General features: G+C 41.7%; 1 protein-coding gene across 7 annotated transcripts in view; it reads left to right on the top strand.

The window, feature by feature from the left end:
* Nucleotides 1-19,160, top strand: part of LOC141049777 (heparan sulfate glucosamine 3-O-sulfotransferase 1-like) — a 287,725-nt gene that overhangs the window by 141,866 nt on the left and 126,699 nt on the right. Inside the window, exon 1 of one of the 7 annotated variants that reach the window (XM_073546528.1) lies at nucleotides 17,185-17,208. The exons of the other annotated variants lie outside the window; for them this stretch is intronic. The gene's annotated coding sequence lies outside the window, so the exon portion shown is untranslated. Of the gene's footprint in view, nucleotides 1-17,184; nucleotides 17,209-19,160 lie in introns of those variants that run through there. 7 annotated transcript variants of the gene reach the window in all.

Here is a 19,160-nt window from a genome sequence, read left to right as displayed (position 1 = left end):
TAGATTTGAAAATCACATACTTGCGGTCAGGTGTATGCTTACTCTCGTTGCCAGCACTGAACAATCCTGACAATATGCGCAAGCTTTGAGGATTTACTGTAGAAGTCTGCAGTCACCCAGAGTGACTGCAGACTTTTTTTTTCCAAACCTGGACAACCCCTTTAATAAGGTTTATCAGTTCCATACTGGGAGATGATCAATGCTGATGACGCTCATTTGAATGGGATGCACGATGCCTGCTAGCCATTGATATGTCCTGGCAGGGACTGTGGATACAACGCTTTCCAATGCAGAAGTAAGAGGCAGTGGAGAACCCTATTAAATGTATGCACACAGGACAAACAATTCGAGGAGTTTCCAACCATATTACAGTACCAGCATTGTGTATGAGATTTTATGAAGTCTCATCCATAAATTGCTCTAAAATTCAAGTGTAAATTGACTTGCGCTGCAAAAAAATTTTTTTTATCTGCAGCTCATATTGACATATTTTAAGTCCCATTAGGCTGCAGAATCTAAGTGTAGATTTACCCCTGCGGCATATCCATGACAAAATCCTCAACAAAATCTGCACAATTTTGATGCAGATTTTTTGCTGACAAAATTTTGCTGTGGTTAAGTCCCGTGTAGATATTTCCTAAATCTGTAAGTTTATGCGATACGCTTCTAATTTGAAGCATTGTGGCTCCTATTAGCTTGTACTTCCCCCTTCTTTCTCACATTTGGGATCCATCGTAGCGTACTTTCCTTTTGTTCTCTATTTCCAGTTATAGGAAAGCAAAAACCTTCAGCTGGGGAAAATGTCTATTAAAACAAACTCCTAAGGAAATATCCATGACTTTCTATTAATGACTTCTACCTGATAAATTTGCTGGCGTATGTATTTCCATATACCTCCCCCACTACAGGTATTTGGCATTTGGGATTCTCCTAAGTGGCTCTCAGTAGTTTTGTGCAGCGTTTCATTAGACTTGAAACAGAATTACCTAATCTGTGCAGGAAAACTGATGAACATGGAGCAAAGTATATTCCCTCTATGGATCATTTGCTTGTTTTATGTATTCGGGCTTGGTCCTTTAGTCCCTCACCTTCTATTTTAAATAGGCTATTGCTATATTAAGTTATGAACATGGCTGTTAGACCCCGCAGCAGCTTTGAGGTGGTTATGTAATGTGGCGTGCAGAGTTCATGTAACCATTAGCAAACTAGGACGGAGGCCTCATATTGATCCAGTAAAGTCTGGCTATCCATTTTGTTATAAAGTAATGTCTCCTGTCACATTTTACCATACAATACCAATAAATCTCTTGTGCTACTTGGACTAGAGCTGAGGCCACAAGGATTAGGAGGATAGAAGTTGCCACCTGTGGTCTAACTTGAGACTTGTGGGCCCCACGGCAAAATTTCCAACAGGGCCCCAACTATCACAGGTCCTTAGTATTGGTCTTCTTATATTGGCCAAATTGGACCCCAAGACTACCGGGCCCGGGTGCAACTGTAGCCCCTGCAACCACTATGATTACGCTCTTACTTGTCCCATACGTGAAGCATGTCTTTATCCAAAAGCCATCTTCATTGCTCTAACTACTTGAACACTAGTGGGCTTATGATATGCCCATCTTAAAAATAAAAAAATATATGAACTAGATTAACCCCTTAGTGACAGAGCCAATTTTGACCTTAACGACCGAGTCAATTTTTACAATTCTGACCACTGTCACTTTATGAGGTTGTAGCTCTGGAACGCTTCGACGGATCCCACTGATTCTGAGAATGTTTTTTCATGACATATTGTACTTCATGTTAGTTGTAAAACGTCTTCAATATAACTTGCGTTTATTTATGAAAAAAACGGAAATTTGATGAAAATTTTGCAATCGTCAAAGCTTTAATTTTTGTGCCCTTAAATCATTGAGCCATGTCACACAAAATAGTTAATAAATAACATTTCTCACACGTCTGCTTTACATCAGCACAATTTTGGAAGCATCATTTTTTTGTTAGGATGTTATAAGGGTTAAAAGTTGACCAGCGATTTCTAAATTTTTCATTTTTCCAACAAAATTTACAAAACCATTTTTTTAGGGGCCACCTCACATTTGAAGTGAGTTTGGGCGGTCAATGTAACAGAAAATACTCAAAAGTGGCACCATTCTAAAAACTGCACCCCCTCAAGGTGCTCAAAGCCACATTCAAGAAGATTATTAACCCTACAGATGCTTCATGAGAACTAAAGCAATGTGGAAGAAAAAAAACATTTTTACTTTTTTCACAAAAAATTTGCTTTAGACCCAAACTTTTTTATTTTTGCAAAAGTATCAGGAGAAAATGGACCGCAAAATTTGTTGTGCAATTTCTCCGGAGTACGCCAATACCTCGTATGTGGGAGAAAGCCACTCTTTGGGAGCATGGCAGGGCTCAGAAGGGAGGAAACACTATTTGACTTTTTGAACGCAAAATTGGCTGGAATCAATGGTTGGCACCATGTCGCGTTTGGAGACCCCTGATGTACCTAAACAGTGAAAAAAAAAAAACAATTCTAACTCTAACCCTAGCCCCTAGCCCAAAACACTAATTCCAACCCTAACTACAGCCTTAACCTCATAACCTTAACCACAATCCCAACACCACGACCGTAATCCCAGCACCCCGACGCTTATCCCAACACCCCGACCCTAACAACAACCCTAACCCTAGCTCTAACCCCAACCGTAACGCCAACACCCCGACCCTAACTCTAGCTCTAACTCCAACCCTAAACTCTAACCCCAACTCTAACCCTAGCCCCAACCCTAACCCTAACTGGAAAGAATGGAAAAAAATACATTTTTTTAATTTATTATTTTTACCTAATTAAGGGGGGTGATAAAGGGGAGTTTGATTTTACAATTTTTTTTGATCATTGTTATAGGGTCTATCACAGTGATCAAAATGAACCAATAGGAAAAATCTATTGTTGCAGGGCACCGGCAGGCAGATCTCGGTGGGCGCACGGCACATGCGCCTGCCATTTTCTTCCAGGAGGAAGACGCAGAGGGCCGGGGAATGGAGCAGAAGAGTCCAGGATGGCGTAGGTACCGGGAATGGCTCAGGGGACACCATTTCTCTCTCCTATGGTATGCTAGATCATATAAGAGGAGAAAGAAATGAATGGGAAACCAGACTTTTTTGTGATCGGTGAATAATGGTGATCACAAGACTGGGGTCTGTAAAAAAAAAAAAAAAAAGACCCAAATCATGTTCTCCGGGGTCTCAGCTACCCCCGATAGCTGAGACTCCAGAGGTTTTCAGATGATAGGGGGTGCTATATCCTTAATTCTTAACGCGTTTAAAAACCAGCACTGAGGAATAAGTACCCTTAACTGCCGCCGTTAAAAGGCGTATCGGTGGTCGTTAAGGGGTTAAAGGGATTATTACATGCTTGCCAACTTTCCTGGTGTGATCAGGAGGCTCATAGAAAAAGGGAAGACCTACCAATCTCAGGGAAGACCTTGCAAATTTCCCATGTCCCCCCCAAAACCGTTAATTTTGATCAACAAAAACGCCCCCCAAAAAGTTTGCATTTGCATTTTTTCGCAGTATTTTTTCCCCTTTCTCATTGCTTTCTATGGGTGAAAAAACCCTGCAAAAACACTGTAAAAAATGTTGGAAGAATTGACTAGCTGCAGATTTCAAATAAGTAAAACAAAAGCTGAAATCTCATAGCTTTTTGCTGGTACTGTAAAAAGAAACTTTTAATTTGCATTAAAAAGCACTGCAAAAAAACACGCTACTGAAACATTGCATGGGAACATAGCCTTAAGAAGTTTTTTTTTTTTTTTTTGAACTTCTGTGCTCAGGTTACAGGTACAGGGTCATAGCCAGTAATGGTAGTGGTTCTTATTTACAAGCATTTTGAAACTTTCAAAAAGGAGTTCTAGAAATGTTAATGTATTGCGATATAAAAAATATACACTTGAATATACAGTATATAATTAGAAATCAGCAAATTCCTGGTCCATCAACAACGTCCGTATTCCGTGTACAGATTGCAGTCAGTGGTGATACATAGTTTAATCCAACATCACTGACTGCAAACCACCAAGGCTCTCCAAAAAAAAAATTAAAATTAAAAAAAAAAACTTTTTCGGTGCGCCCCATAAAATGCAAATTGAATTCAAAGTACCTGTTCACATATTATAAATTTTAGTTTTAAAAGGTTTCATCTGGACTTTTCTATTATAAGAAAATGAATTGGGTGACTTCAGTCAGAAAATCTTGTTACCAGCAATTTATTGAATACATCTGTGCGCTCTAATTTAATAGCGGCTCCATAAATATTGATAAGCACTAAAGACACTGTAAAAAGTAACGTCTGACACAAAAAGGTATTTACATTAGTTTTCTGCTCCAGTACTTGCTTAAATCAAGAATTGATTTAACAGAGATGATTGAATGAATCATAAAATGAAAAAAATCTATGAAAGTATCAGAGAGGAAGCAAAGTATTCTTGTCCTCAAATCTATTCAAAATAAAAAAAAGTACACTGCTCAAAAAGATAAAGGGAACACTAAGGGTCCTGTTACATTTAGCAATGCACCAGCGATCGTGACAACGATACGACCCGGTCAGGATCACTGGTGCATCACTAAATGGTCGCTAGTGAGGTGCCAAACAGGCAGATCTCAACAGCGACGCAGCAGCGATAAGCGATCCATCGGCGGTCGCTCTTACCTGTCACACCGCAGCGATGATGACGACTTCCGCTTGAGTCCATATGTCGCTAGTCAGCCCCAGAGGCACGCCAACGAGGAAATAAAGGCCCAGGACATTCGAGGGCGATCAGTGATATCCAGCGGGGGGGCTGGTCGCAGGTACGTGTCACGCGTAGCGAGATCGCTTGCGACATCGCTGTTGCGTCACAAAATCGGTGACGCTTTAGCGATATCGCTAGCTATCTCGCTATGTGAGAAGGGGGCTTTAAACAACAGAATATATCAAACTTCAAGTAAATCAAACTTCTGTGAAATCAATCTGTCCACTTAGGAAGCAACACTGACTATTCCATTTGCACAACAGCATGTGAAATTGATTGACAACAGATGGAAATTATTGGCAGTTATCAAGACACCCTCAATAAAGGAGTGGTTCTGCAGGTGGGAACCACAGACCACATCTCAGTACCAATGGTTTCTGGCTGATGTTTTGGTCACTTTTGAATGTTGGTTGTGCTTTCACACTCGTGGTAGCATGAGACAGACTCTACAACCCACACAAGTGGCTCAGGTAGTGCAGCTCATCTAGGATGGCACATCAATGCGAGCTGTGGCAAGAAGGTTTGCTGTGTCTGTCAGCGTAGTGTCCAGAGGCTGGAGGCACTACCAGGATACAGGCCAGTACACCAGGAGACGTGGAGGGGGTCGTAGGAGAGCAACAACCCAGCAGCAGGTCCGCTAACTCAGCCTTTGTGCAAGGAGGAACAGGAGGAGCACTGCCAGAGCCCTGCAAAATGACCTCAAACAGGCCACAAATGTGCAGGTTTCTGCACAAACGGTTAGAAACTGACTCCATGAGGATGTTCTGAGTGCCCGACGTCCACAGATGGGGGTTGTGCTCACAGCCCAACACCGTGCAGGATGCTTGGCATTTGCCACAGAACACCAGGATTGGCATATTCTCCACTGGCGTCCTGTGCTCTTCACAGATGAAAGCAGGTTCACACTGACAGATGTGACAGAGTCTGGAGACGCTGTGGAGAGTGATCTGCTTCCTGCAACATCCTTCAGCATGACCGGTTGGGCAGTGGGTCAGTAATGGTGTGGGGTGACATTTTTCTTTGGAGGGCCGCACAGCCTTCCATGTGCTCGCCAGAGGTAGCCTGACTGCCACTTGGTACCAAGATGAGATCCTCAGACCCCTTGTGAGACCTTATGCTTGTGCGGTTGGCCCTAGGTTCCTCCTAATGCAGGACAATGCCAGACTTCATGGCTGGAGTGTGTCAGCATACATAGCAAGTTGAGAGGCAAGAGAAGACATACATATCAAATAGGGATCACCATAAAGAATACATAGTTTTAATGTCAGAGGCAATACAAAACACCAAAAGACAAAAGCACATAAAATCATTTAAAATATACAGCGGCTTTTGAACCAATATCTGTATAAATGAGAGCAGCAAAAACACCCTATAAATCCACTAGATGTACATGAATCACACATGCAGCATAACTACAAAGATAGTAAAGAACATGCATAGTAGCCTTATAATACAATATTAGGTAGTTGCCCAATCAAAAAATGATACCACAGTCTATGTAGTAAAAATGATATCGGCTGCACAATATATACATATGTCCTGCAGTAAAAAGATAGTACGTAAGAAGAGCACAATACAGATCATATCTGAGGGACGCGTATATATGCATAAAGAAGCACCATAATGATCACATCTGAGGGATAAGTATATATAAAGAATTATGGCACCAAATATCAGTCACAAAAAAGTATAAGTCGGGGCGCCAATCAAAATTCTATATATGAAGAAAAAAAGTGCATAAAAAGAGGGTACAAGGGATGCAAAAATGATGATCAACAATTTAAGCTCCCTTCCCTCATATACTTTACCACCTCAAGCGCCCAGCTAAGACAGGAAATGTATGAAGGGATTAAGACTGCCATTAAGGCACAAATCAATGTAGAAGGTGAGGGTGCCGCTCCCATAATCCGACGCGTATAGTCACAATAGTGACTTCATCAGGGCTTTTTTGGAGTGTGTCAGCAGTTCCTGCAAGATGAAGGCATTGAAGCTATTGACTGGCCCACCCGTTCCCCGACTGAGCACATCTGGGACATCATGTCTCACTTCATCCACCAACGTCACGTTGCACCACAGACTGTCCAGCTGTTGAAGGATGCTTTAGTCCAGGTCTGGGAGGAGATCCCTAATGACAACATCCACCAACTCATCAGAAGCATGCCCAGGTGTCATAGGTAGGTCAACCAGGCACATGGAGGCCACACACACTACTGAGCATCATTTCCTTGTCTTGAGGCATTTCCACTGAAGTTGGATCAGCCTGTAATTTGATTTTCCACTTTGATTTTGAGTATCCTTCCAAATACAAACCTCCATGGGATATTGATTTTGATTTACATTGATCATTTTTAAGTTTTCTTGTTCTCAACGCATGCCACTTTGTAATTAATAAAGATTTGCAGCAGCGATATTTCATGCAGTGATATCTATGATGTGGTGTCTTAGTGTTCCCTTTATTTTTTTGAGCAGTGTATAAGGGTAAGTGCACATGCTGCGGATTCACCTGAGGGTTTTTTCCCGCGGAAACGCAGGTAAAACCGCAGGTAAAGTGACCTGCGGTTTTGCTGCGGTTTGGCCTGCGGTTTTGCCCTGCGGTTTCACACCTCTACTATGTTAAAGGTGTGAAACCGCAGCAGAATCCGCAGAAACAATTGACATGCTGCGGAAAAAAAAAACGCAGCTTTTCCGCAGGTAAAAAACCGCAGCGTGAGCACTGCGGTTTTGAAAACCCATAGGCTAACATGGTGAAGTACCATGCCTGCGGAACTGCTGCAGTTCTGCAGGGCCAAAACCACAGCAAAACCGCAGCGTGTGCACATACCCTAAATGTCTATGTATTCTCTGGCATAATAGGTGGCATCAGAATAAAAGTTGCCAACCCAATCACAGCCACTGGGCTGCCACATATAGATAGATACTAGAAATCGGGTCGCAAAATCATGTCTTCCATTAAAAAAATAAAAATCTTGGCGACATATCTCAGGATTAGTGTTGAGCATTCCGATACTGCAAATATCGGGTATCGGACGATATTCGCAGTATCGGAGTTCCGATACCGAGTTCCGATATTTTTACAATATCGAATACTGGAATCGGAAGTTCCCATAATGCAATGAGCCAGTTGTGTTAGCCATGTTAACTAATGGCATGGCTGTGATTGGCTGCTGAAATGATGTCATCATGATGCGCTGTCTGTGCGGGCCTGCCGGGGGTCTGTATGGACCTGCCGGGGGTCTGTGCGGGCTGCCGGGGGTCTGTGCGGGCCTCCCGGGGGTGTGTGTGGGCTGCCGGGGGTCTGTGCGGGCCTCCCGGGGGTGTGTGCGGGCTGCTGGGGGTCTGTGCGGCCCCCACACACACACACGCACAGTCTCTGCCCACGCACCGCCCACACTCTTCCCCCCTCCCGAACTGGATGTGCAAGGAAAGAAAGAGTTTATTTTCATTCCGATATTTGTGCCCCATTGACTTGCATGGGTTTCCGGTATCGGAATCGGCGATACCCGATATTTTTGGGGTATCGGTCCGATCCAATCCGATCTGATATTTCCCGTTATCGGAACGTATCGCTCATCACTACTCAGGATACATTGAGCCAAAAGCAACAGTAAGTTCTACCAACGATTGTACCACATGGGGCAAGTTTTTTCTGCAGTGCCACTTAATAATGTCATAATATGCTCCCTCTTCATGAGTGGTAGACATTTTTTTTCTCCCACCTCAAGTAATGTAATTGGACATTATTTGCTGCAGACATAGCAAAGCCACTGCAGGGAGAAGGGAGCACTCAGTGGTAATGTTGCGCTCCCTTAATTTATAGTCTACCACACAAAAATCATAAGAATTTATGTACAGTAGGTGTGTGATTGTATGCAAGTGCATGTATGTATGTAAAAATTTGGGTGCTTAGATTTGCGAGAAAAAAAAGATTTCCCGCACTGCTGGCATCATTGAGTGGGTCAATGTAATTTTACGTGGCTGTGTGGCATTCCCCATAATGCCCTGCAGTTGTGGCATCTAGCGGATTATCATACCTCATATGATCAGTCAGAGATCAGCGCTCCCAGTGCAGCACTGTCGGGGATAGGTCTGGCTGTTTGTATGACAGCTGGTTTCCAATTCCAGATTCCACTGAGTAAAGAGTGGGAGAAGAGGGTTGCATTGACAATCCAACACAATGGGCAGCACTTTGAACACATTTTACAAGTGGTCATAAACTTGTAAATAACTCATGAAAGAATAAAGTTATGTTAAAACCAAGCACACCATTGTTTTTCTTGTGAAATTCTCAATAAGTTCGATGTCTCACATGACCCTCTTCCCATTGAAAAAAATAAAGAAAATATGGCTGACTTCAAAATGGCCACCATGGTCACCACCTATCTTGAAAAGTTTCCCTCCTCCCATATACTAATGAGCCACAAACAGGAAGTTGATATCACCAACCATTCCCATTTTATTTAGGTGTATAATGGCCCACCTCGCACAACACATTCTGGTGGCAAACATATATTGTGTGCGTAACATATTATATATTACATATATATATAACATATATTTATTTATGTACGGTGCCATCTTGAAAAAGTATTCAAACTCTATGAACTTTTCCACATTTTTTTAAGTTGCACCGAGATACGTCAATGTATTTTATTGGAATGATTTGTGATCTACCAACATAAAGTAGCAAGTACCATATTTGTGAAGTGTAAAGGAAATATCATTGTAAGTTAAACAATCCTCCCCTCCTCGTATCCATTTCAGTATGGAGATGCTAATCTCTTTATTAATAATACGCAAGGAGCCTTTAGCTTGATTTATACTTTCTCAGTTTGCCAGCCATAAATTAACCTTTGTTCACTCTTCTAATTAATGTGTCATATGGGGTAAACCTGACAGTAGCATCAACTTTATTTTGCCAGACATTTATGTCTATAATTTAGATGCTGTTTAATCAAGGTCGCTGATGTGATGAGACTTTCCCCTATTTGAAAATAATTGCAATAGTCATGGATCATTATATCAAAAGAGATTATAAAACTGTTTAAAGGCCCTGTCTCACATAGCGAGATCGCTAAGGTGTCACTGATTTTGTGACGCAACAGCGATCTCGCTACATGTGACACATAGTGACGACCAGCCCCCCCTGCTGGATATCGCTGATCGTGCTCGAATGTCCTAGGCCATTTTTGCTTGTTTGTGTCCCGCTGGCCAGCATGCATCGCTGTGCTTGACGCCAACGAGCGACCTTGTTGGTGACGCAGAACTCAGGGACGCAGGCTGGAATAGTTCAGAATAGCTGCTGTGTGACAACGCACCAGCGATCCTTACCAGGTCGCATCATTGTCTGGATCGCTGGTGCATCATTGAAGAGATCAGCCTGTTTGGTAGCTTACTAGCGACCATTTAGCGATGCACCAGCGATCCCTACCAGGTCGTATCATTGTCGGGATTGCTGGTGCGTCGCTATGTGAAACGGGACCCCATTAAGGGTGTGATATGGCGAGAACAGACGCATGGGGGAGGGTCTTGATTTACCTCCAAGTAGGACATTTACAGCTGTGTGAAAAAGTGATTACCTCCACCTTAAAACATAACTGTGGTTTATCACATATTTGGGAGGCTGATTTCAAATTCCATAGCCACACCCAGGCCTGAATAATGCCTCAATCAAAAAATTACTTATATAGGACCTTCCTGACGAAGTGAAGTAGACCAACAGATTTGCAAAAGCTAGAGATCATGCCGCGATCCAAAGAAATTCTGGGACAAATGAGAAACAAACTAATTGACATCTATCAGTTTGGAAAATAATAATAATAATCTTTATTTATATAGAGCCAACATATTCCGCAGCACTTTACAGTTTAACAGTTTCAAAACACAAGTCATAAGTAACAACGTTAACAATACAATAATTAAAGCAAAATGTTATAAAGCCATTTCTAAGGCTATGTGCCCACGCTAGCGTTTTTAAACGCTCAGGAAAAGGATTCCCTTCCCAGAAATCGCGCGTCTTTTTCCTGCTCATTTTATGCGCGATTTTTGACTCGTTTTTGACGCGTTTTTTGACACGCGATTTCTGGGATCATTGGGGATGGCTAAAAACGCTGAGCAATGGGGGAATTAATGAGCATGCTGCGTTTTTAGCCGCTAAGCGATTCCTGAGCGGTTAAAAACGCATGCATTGGCACAAAAAGCCAAAAACGCATGCTAATTAATTTGATGCATCTTTTAAGCGTTTCTGCAGCGTCTGATCCGGTTCAAACGCTGCGGAAACGCTTAACAAAACGCATCGTGGGCACACAGCCTAAAGCTTTGACTCCAGCGAATCACAGTTAGAGCCATTATCCACAAATGTCGAAAACATGGAACAGTGGTAAATCTTCCCTGGAGTAGCCGGCCTACCAATATTACCCCAAGGGGGCAGCGACGACTCATTCAAGAGGTCACCAAAGATCCCATAACAAAATCCAAAGAACTACAGGCCTCACTTGCCTCAGTTAAGATCAGTGTTTCTGGATAAATTAAAATTACCCCAACCGCCTTTAATATGCTCTGAAGTTTTTCCATTATAAATGAAACAGAGAGAGGGAAGGGATTTAAAAAAAAAAAAATCAAGATTATGCTCCCCTGATCTAGCGCTGTTCCTATTTTGTTTTGCCCAGTCTTCTAGCGACCAAACATCCAAAGTCCAGAGCGAGTGGATGTCTGGGATTCAAGCAGTCTTGTTGGCCACAACTCATTGACAAGACCATATCTCTCTTATGGATAGGCGATAACTCTGTACAAACCCTTTCATGCTTTTTTACAAGAAAAATTGTTGTGTATCTGCAAAATGGTGCAGCCACAAATTCATACAGTAGACCATGGACAACTGCACAATTTTTCCAAGTACACAACACATTTACTTACATAAAATGTGTGAGCATTAATGATCAATTGGAAAACCATGGCTTTGGCATGATGTACAGTAGCTTTATGGCTACTTAGTGGATGATGCATGTGGCCATACCCATAGATCTGTTATTCGGGTATTCAGATCTAAAAGATGTGCCCCCATTCAAGTCACTGGCCTATTACGACTTATTAGACAACATTATGAGCTGATGGAGTCTCTTGTTCTTTAGGATCACACAACATGTTTTGTGCAACGCTTCTTTTCCCCTGTGGCCGGCGCTGCAGGAAAGTAGACCATTATCTCACTTTAACAGAAGAAAAATAATAATTCCATTTTTTAATCATTTTCTGTATTTTATAGAAGCAAAAAATCTCATTGTACAAATATTGAAAACCCTAATTAACTGGAGTTTTGAAGTCTCCTATGTAAATATTAACATAAATTTCCAATCCTGCGTTCAAGAACAGATTTATCTTCCTAATTGCGCACCTGAAACTCCGGCAATCCTGCTCTGTTCTTCCTTTTTTTTTTTCTCAAAATTCAAACAAACATTAGCAAATGCCTGAAACACATAATGCAACAGATTTATTTACAAAAAAAAACACTTTTCGAGCATCATCTCTGCCAAAATCCACGATTTAATGAATATATGAGACGGCTGAAGCTGCATGTGGTGGAGGCACACTGTCCAACTTTCTATGATAGCCTCGCTGAAGATGTTGAATTCTCATTCAACAATAGGCCTCTCGGAAGCTTTGCAAAGTCTACAAAGGACGACATCTCTATGATATTAAATGACATCCACTTTTCTGTGTTGGATCAACAAAATTAAATTTCATTCCATAGGCAATAACTATATAAAACACATGGGCAACACGGTGGCTCAGTGGTTAGCACTGCAGCTTACAGCGCTGGGGTCCTCGGTTCAAATCCCACCAAGGACAATATCAACAAGGAGTTATCTTTATAGAGAGTCTATCAACAGAAAATGGCTGCTCAAACCCAACACGGGCACCCTTGATGTGGCCATATATTGAAGTGCATCTTCCCACGTACTCTCGTTTCATCCATCTTTTCCCTCCTCTGGCTCTATAAAGTCAGAGCTGTCAATCAAAGAATTGGGGCATATAGGAATAGCTATGGAGGGAAAACCAGAAGTTGGGAAGGTGCATTTAAATGTTTGGCCACACCATGGTGCCCGAGTGCCTCTGTTTGGGTTGACCAGTCATTCTGTACTGACAGACACCTTTTAAATAGAAGAGGCTTGAGTCTGGAGGTTCTATGTCCTTGAGGTTCTATGTCCTCTGCTATTGGTTGTCATGAATCTGAACAGCATACTCCGATCGACAGGAAATACAGGGAAAAGAAGCACCAAGCCCATCAATCCTGGATGACTTAAAAGTGCAATATAATGTTAGATTCTTGCTGACTTGATCTCAGTGCTCTAAGGTCTCATTCACATGTACAAGTTCATGTTTCCAGTACTTGTGGTATCCATTTTTTTCACTGATGCCACATGTACCCATTATAACCTATGCACGGGCCATGTGTCTCTGCATAACACAGAGACGTCCATTTTTTCTGGCAGCACTGATGACAAGGGTCAAAACAAGTCTAATGGATCTTTACTCATGGTAAAAACTGACACAAGGATGACACACTGATGGTAAAAACGGGCACGTGGATGACACACTGATGGTAAAAACGGACACATGGATGACACACTGATGGTTAAAACGGGCACACTGATGGTTAAAACGGACACATGGATGACACACTGATGGTTAAAACGGACACATGGATGACTCACTGATGGTTAAAACGGACACATGGATGACACACTGATGACACACCGATGGTGAAAACGGGCACACTGATGGTAAAAACAGACACATGGATGGCACACTGATGGTTAAAACGGGCACACTGATGACACACAGATGGTGAAAACGGGCACACTGATGACACACTGATGGTGAAAACGGACACATTGATGACACACTGATGGTTAAAACGGACACGGATGACACACTGATGGTTAAAACGGGCACACTGATGACACATTGATGGTGAAAACGGACACACTGATGGTTAAAATGGACACGGATGACTCACTGATGGTTAAAACGGACACATTGATGACACACTGATGGTTAAAACGGGCACACTGATGACACACTAATGGTTAAAACGGGCACACTGATGACACACTGATGGTGAAAACGGACACGGATGACACACTGATGGTTAAAACGGGCACACTGATGACACACTGGTGAAAACGGGCACACTGATGACACACTGAAGGTAAAAATGGACACAGTGATGACACACTGATGGTAAAAATGGACACAGTGATGACACACTGATGGTGAAAACAGACACATGGATGACACAGTGCTGGTAGAAACGGACACACTGATGACTCCAGTAATATTTTTTTCACGTACGTGTTAAAACATGGGGGTTTGAATGAGGCCTTAATGATATTATTGGCACCAGATTTATTTAGTGACCAATTATTTTTCTCCATAGAAAGGATTTAAGTATTCGCAAGTCAAGTAAGGTATCTGTTGGTCAGTTTGTCTGGCTCCTTTCTTATTTTTATGGTCATCTTTAGACTCTAGCTATTTGTTGACGCAACCATGATTGGATCTGCTAGTAATTTAATGACTGTGGCAGGTACGGACTGGGGTTGAAATTCAGCTCTGGCATTTGCAATCACACAGGCCCATGCTGTCCCTGTCCCCATCCCAAAGCACCAGATGGAGATATATTTCTAATATTACCCTGGATGGAGGAAAGCAACATTTACTACAAGACCAATATTCCTAATAATACCCGTGGCCTGCTGGGGAAAGTGACAGAGTCAACTCTTAACAGTATGGGTGTCTTGAGAAAACTGATTCTGTTAACAATGTAGCAGACAAGATGACCCATGACCAGATAAGCCCTTCTGGCATTTGCCAGATGGCCAGTCCGGCCCTGGACTGTGGCCAAATTGAGATATTAGATTGACAACAATGCTGCCTTTTATGGATATCAGTATATGTGACCAATTTTGCCACTGGGACAGATAAATACATTTCTTGGGCTCACTTCTTTTGAAGCTTTTGCTTTTATTTAATCATAAGTATTGATCTAGTTTTACGTCTAAATTCTTTTTTAGATTGCATTGAATACTTGCCTAAAAGCCATCGTTAAAGATGAGTGTGTGGATTTGTCAGGTACAAGATTCATGAATATCTTATCTTCACTAGGGAAGCAAATTCACTTGTTCTCTCTGCCAGGTTTGAAATTCAAGTCTGAGAAGTGACTGCCACGTGGCCTATTAAGAAGAGTTATCTCTAGCGAAGCATTCTGTGTAGACAATTTTTTTTTACCCAAGCTTTGTAAGGTAACTGTCTGATATTGTGGATATCACATTGTGTCTTCCTAACCCAGAGTATGCAAAAAGTAGAGAGTGATGAGGAGTACCACATGATCTGACTACAGAAGGTTCACATAAGGATTTGTTTGCCGTCTCTAACCATGGAGACTCGGCTCTGTATGAGATGTATTGAAAAATCTTTAAAGGAATTGTTCCACCGTCACAGGTAGTTGATCAATGGAGGATTGCTGGGGGTCTGACCACTGGCACTCCCACCTATCCACCTATCCATATAGAAGAGGGTGGCGAAAGTCCCCATGTTGAATGGAGCAGTAGTGCGCAAGTGTGACCTCCACTCCAAGTACTGTCTATGGAACGGACTGATTATTGTAGCGCATATCTGCCTACAGTTCCAATTTTGCCAGAACATTCCAATGACCCCTTGTGGAAAAGGGTTTATGCCCTAAAGAAATTTGGTGCATAAGTGTTGTTTTTGAGGACATTTTCACGTGGTCTTAAGGGGTTGAACTTAGAGAACCTGTCGCCAATCGGGTCCTGCCCTTTTTAATTAAACAAAAGAGTGGGCAACCTCAGATTTGTGATTTTCCTGAAAATCAGGTAGGAACAAAAAACGCTCAGCAGGGCCTCCAAAAGGACCCAAATTTCTAACAAAAATCGGACCTGAGCTTCTGGATTGTGGGATCCTGACATGCAGAGAGTGATTCCATAACCCTCTGTATCCCTTCTCACAGGGAAAGGGCAAGATCTCGCTTTATGTACAAACCTAGCGCTGCCGCTTACTTTACTAACCTGTTGCCAAATGGTAACCTCATTAGATCAGTTATTGTTTGGTAACAAGCTGGTTAAGTATGTGGCATTGCTTGGTTTGTACGAAGAGTGAGATCTCTCAAGATCTTGCTTGTTTACTGCAAGAGTGACCACTGAGTTCTATGGTATCTTGTTCTGCATGACTGTATCCCAAGACCTGAAATTTACAGCCTGTCTTTTGCTAGAAAGTTGGGCCCTTTAGGAGGACAGTTGGATTTCTTTTGAGAGGTTTTGTTACTATTTGACTTTTGGAAAAATTACCAATCAATAGCACCTACTCAATTAATTAAAAGGGCAGCCCCAGATTCGTTATTATAGGTACTTGTAAAAGTCCTAAATTTTGCTTTGTAACTGCAGACAAAATTTGACCAAGGTGGTGGTTGTTTAAGCGCATTACCTCTCCATTCACTCAAGAACTTTGGGACCATGTTCTTGTGGTCAGTGGAGTTCCCACTGGTCGCATCAAATTGATCAGACGCCTATCGCCTATTCTGTACATAGGTCAGTCCCTGTAACCAAACCTTGTTGCGAAGTTGCTTTATTTCTTTTTCTTCCTTTTAGGTTCACTGGAGCAATAGTTGCAAACTCATCTTTTGTTTTTTTGTCTTTTTTTTGCAAGAGTTTTATGTCTCAAGCTCTTTAGAAAATCCTTACCGCTGCTCGTTGTGCTGTAGAATGTAAACTTCAGAACAAATATATATTTTTTTATCTTAAGATTTCTGAGTCTCTGTTGGGAAGTAATACACTGAACTATCCTGCTGTAATCTGAAACCCTTTTGACAGCACATTTGATATTCCATCCTTCTTTTTCTGTGAAATATGCATTGAAATATTTTGACTGAACTGCTAATGCCAAGCTTAATTAGAGAGCGCGCTACAAAAAAACGCAAACATCTAGCAGCAGAGAGCAGCGGGTGTTGACAAGGATGATTTTGGTGTCAGTTTCTTTTATGGCAGGTAGGCTCTTGGAAGATTAGGTAACTCACTTTCTGTTATTTTGTTTTTTCTTTATGCCGATGACAATATTTTATCGTTCTACAAACTAAACAAAATATTGATAGTCTGTTGAATTATTGTTTTTTGTTCTTAATAGTAGTGAATTAATTCAAGTTTATTTACTATTTTCTTTCCTTTTCATGGAAATTGGGCTGTCAATGGGCATTGCAGGTGGTACTACTATCATGAGTGGTGGAAGGGGGTCTAATAAAGGATCCCAAATTCTCATCTGAAGTTCTGCTAACTGCCAACTATCTGCTACTCTGCTTAAAGGGAACCTGTCAGCAGGATTGAGCATAGTCACTTACACAGAGTGTCAGGTCAGCACCGTTATGCTGAATAAAATGATACCTTGGTTAATGAAATCCGTCTTGTTGTTTTGTTATCTTTATTTTCAGTTTTGTGGTAATGAGATTCTCGTCCCCTAAGGTGGGGTTCATGTATGTGGTGCTCTGATTATATATTCATAATGCAGACTGCTGACAAGTCACTGCTCCCTCAGTGACCTGCCCCCTAATTTGCATAATTAATATGCTAATGTGTGTATTTGAAAAAAACATGTCACTTTATCAAAATGGCGGCTCCTGTGCACTATCACTTGTCAGTACCTACTATGTTGCGCTGTTGAAAAGAAACAAAAATCACCATCAAAATGGTTTCATCAGCTGCGCCTGGGCATTAGCATCTATCGCTTTCCAATAGATGCTGCTGCGCAAGCGCCTCCGCCGCCTCATAGTTGCTGCAGACAAAATGAAATTACACTACATCAAAATGGCACCACGGGCTGTGCCTATGCGTTAGCATCTATCGGGTACTGATAGATTATAGTGTGCATGCGCGCCTCCGGTGCCATTTTGTTGTAGTGTAAATTTTTGGTTGCCGCTACATTGCAATAAAAAGCAGTAACGGGCGATCAAAAGATTGTATCTGCACCAAAATGTTATCATTAAAACATCAGCTCGGCTCGCAAAAAATAAGCCCTCACCCAACCCGAGATCATAAAAAAATGGAGATGCTGCTGGTATAGGAAAATGGTGCAATTTTTTTTTTTTTTACTTTGGAATTATTTTTCACCACTTAGATTAAAAAGAACCTAGACATGTTTGGTGTCTATGAACTCATAATAACCTGGAGACTCATAATGGCAGGTCAGTTTTAGCATTTAGTGTACATAGTAAAAAAGGAAAGCAAAAAACATTTGTGGAATTGCACTTTTTTGCAATTTCTCTGCACTTGGAGAATGGTGTCATTCAAAAGCACAACTTGTCCCGCAAAGAACAAGCCCCTGACATGGGGTTCCAAGTGCAATACTGTTCTACATCTGTATACCCTAATAGACCTTGTAGGCATGAGTTATTAGGCATTATCGCATGAAGACGAGTCTTGTCCGGTCACACCACATTGTTGACCTATGTACACAATAGGTCATCAATATTAGATCAGTGGCGGTGCAAGATAATCACGTGCACCAATCAGTTTTCAGTGCTGGTGCTGGTTGTTGGTGCCCCACCGACCAGATCCTGATGACCTATTCTTTAAGTAAGTCGGTAGTATGGGGAGACCAGACAACCTTTTTAAGTGAACATAGTAGGTTTTCAATTTAAAAGGGGTTGTCCACTACTTCGGCAACCTCTTCCCATTCCATATGTTTGCTCCCAGTAAAATAATAACATACTTTACTGGTGGCCAGTGCCTTTATTGGTGCCAGCGCCGTTCCAGCAGTGTGTGCACTGTCCCTCCCTGGGAGGGTGTGACATTATTACATCACGCAATCCCTACAGCGAATCAGCGGCCACTACACACTCTCTGCCTTTGGACAAGTTGCATCCATCCAGATGAAGTGGTAGATGTTGCTCTCTCACTTCCTTCACACGTATGTGAACGGCGCTGTTTCCGGAGGTGAGTATGTGTTATTTTATAAGGGAGAAAATACGGATTGAGGAGTTTTCCGAGCAGTGGACAACCCCTTTAAGCATATCTTCCAGTATATACATGTATTATATGCCGAGCTCCAACATACATGACATTAAACATGCCTGGTCTTGTGTTTCTTCATGTTTTCCCTATTTACATAACTTTGTCCAATGGGATTTTCTTAATGAAATCAAATCTAGCCAATTTATAATATATTAAGAGGTAGAACCATTGTACGGAGATTGCTCTACTGAAAAATGCAGAGGATGTCTATTCTGAAATAAAGTATTAATAAGATGAAATACATAGACAGGAGTTTGAAGGTTACCTGGTAATAAAAAATAAATTGAATTTAAAA

The sequence above is a fragment of the Dendrobates tinctorius genome, unplaced genomic scaffold (assembly GCF_039654945.1).
Source record: "Dendrobates tinctorius isolate UK_male_01 unplaced genomic scaffold, ASM3965494v1 ptg000147l, whole genome shotgun sequence".
Classification (NCBI taxonomy): domain Eukaryota; kingdom Metazoa; phylum Chordata; class Amphibia; order Anura; family Dendrobatidae; genus Dendrobates; species Dendrobates tinctorius.
The sequence above is the reverse complement of the archived record's forward strand: the minus strand, read 5'-3'. Positions and strand labels throughout refer to the sequence as shown.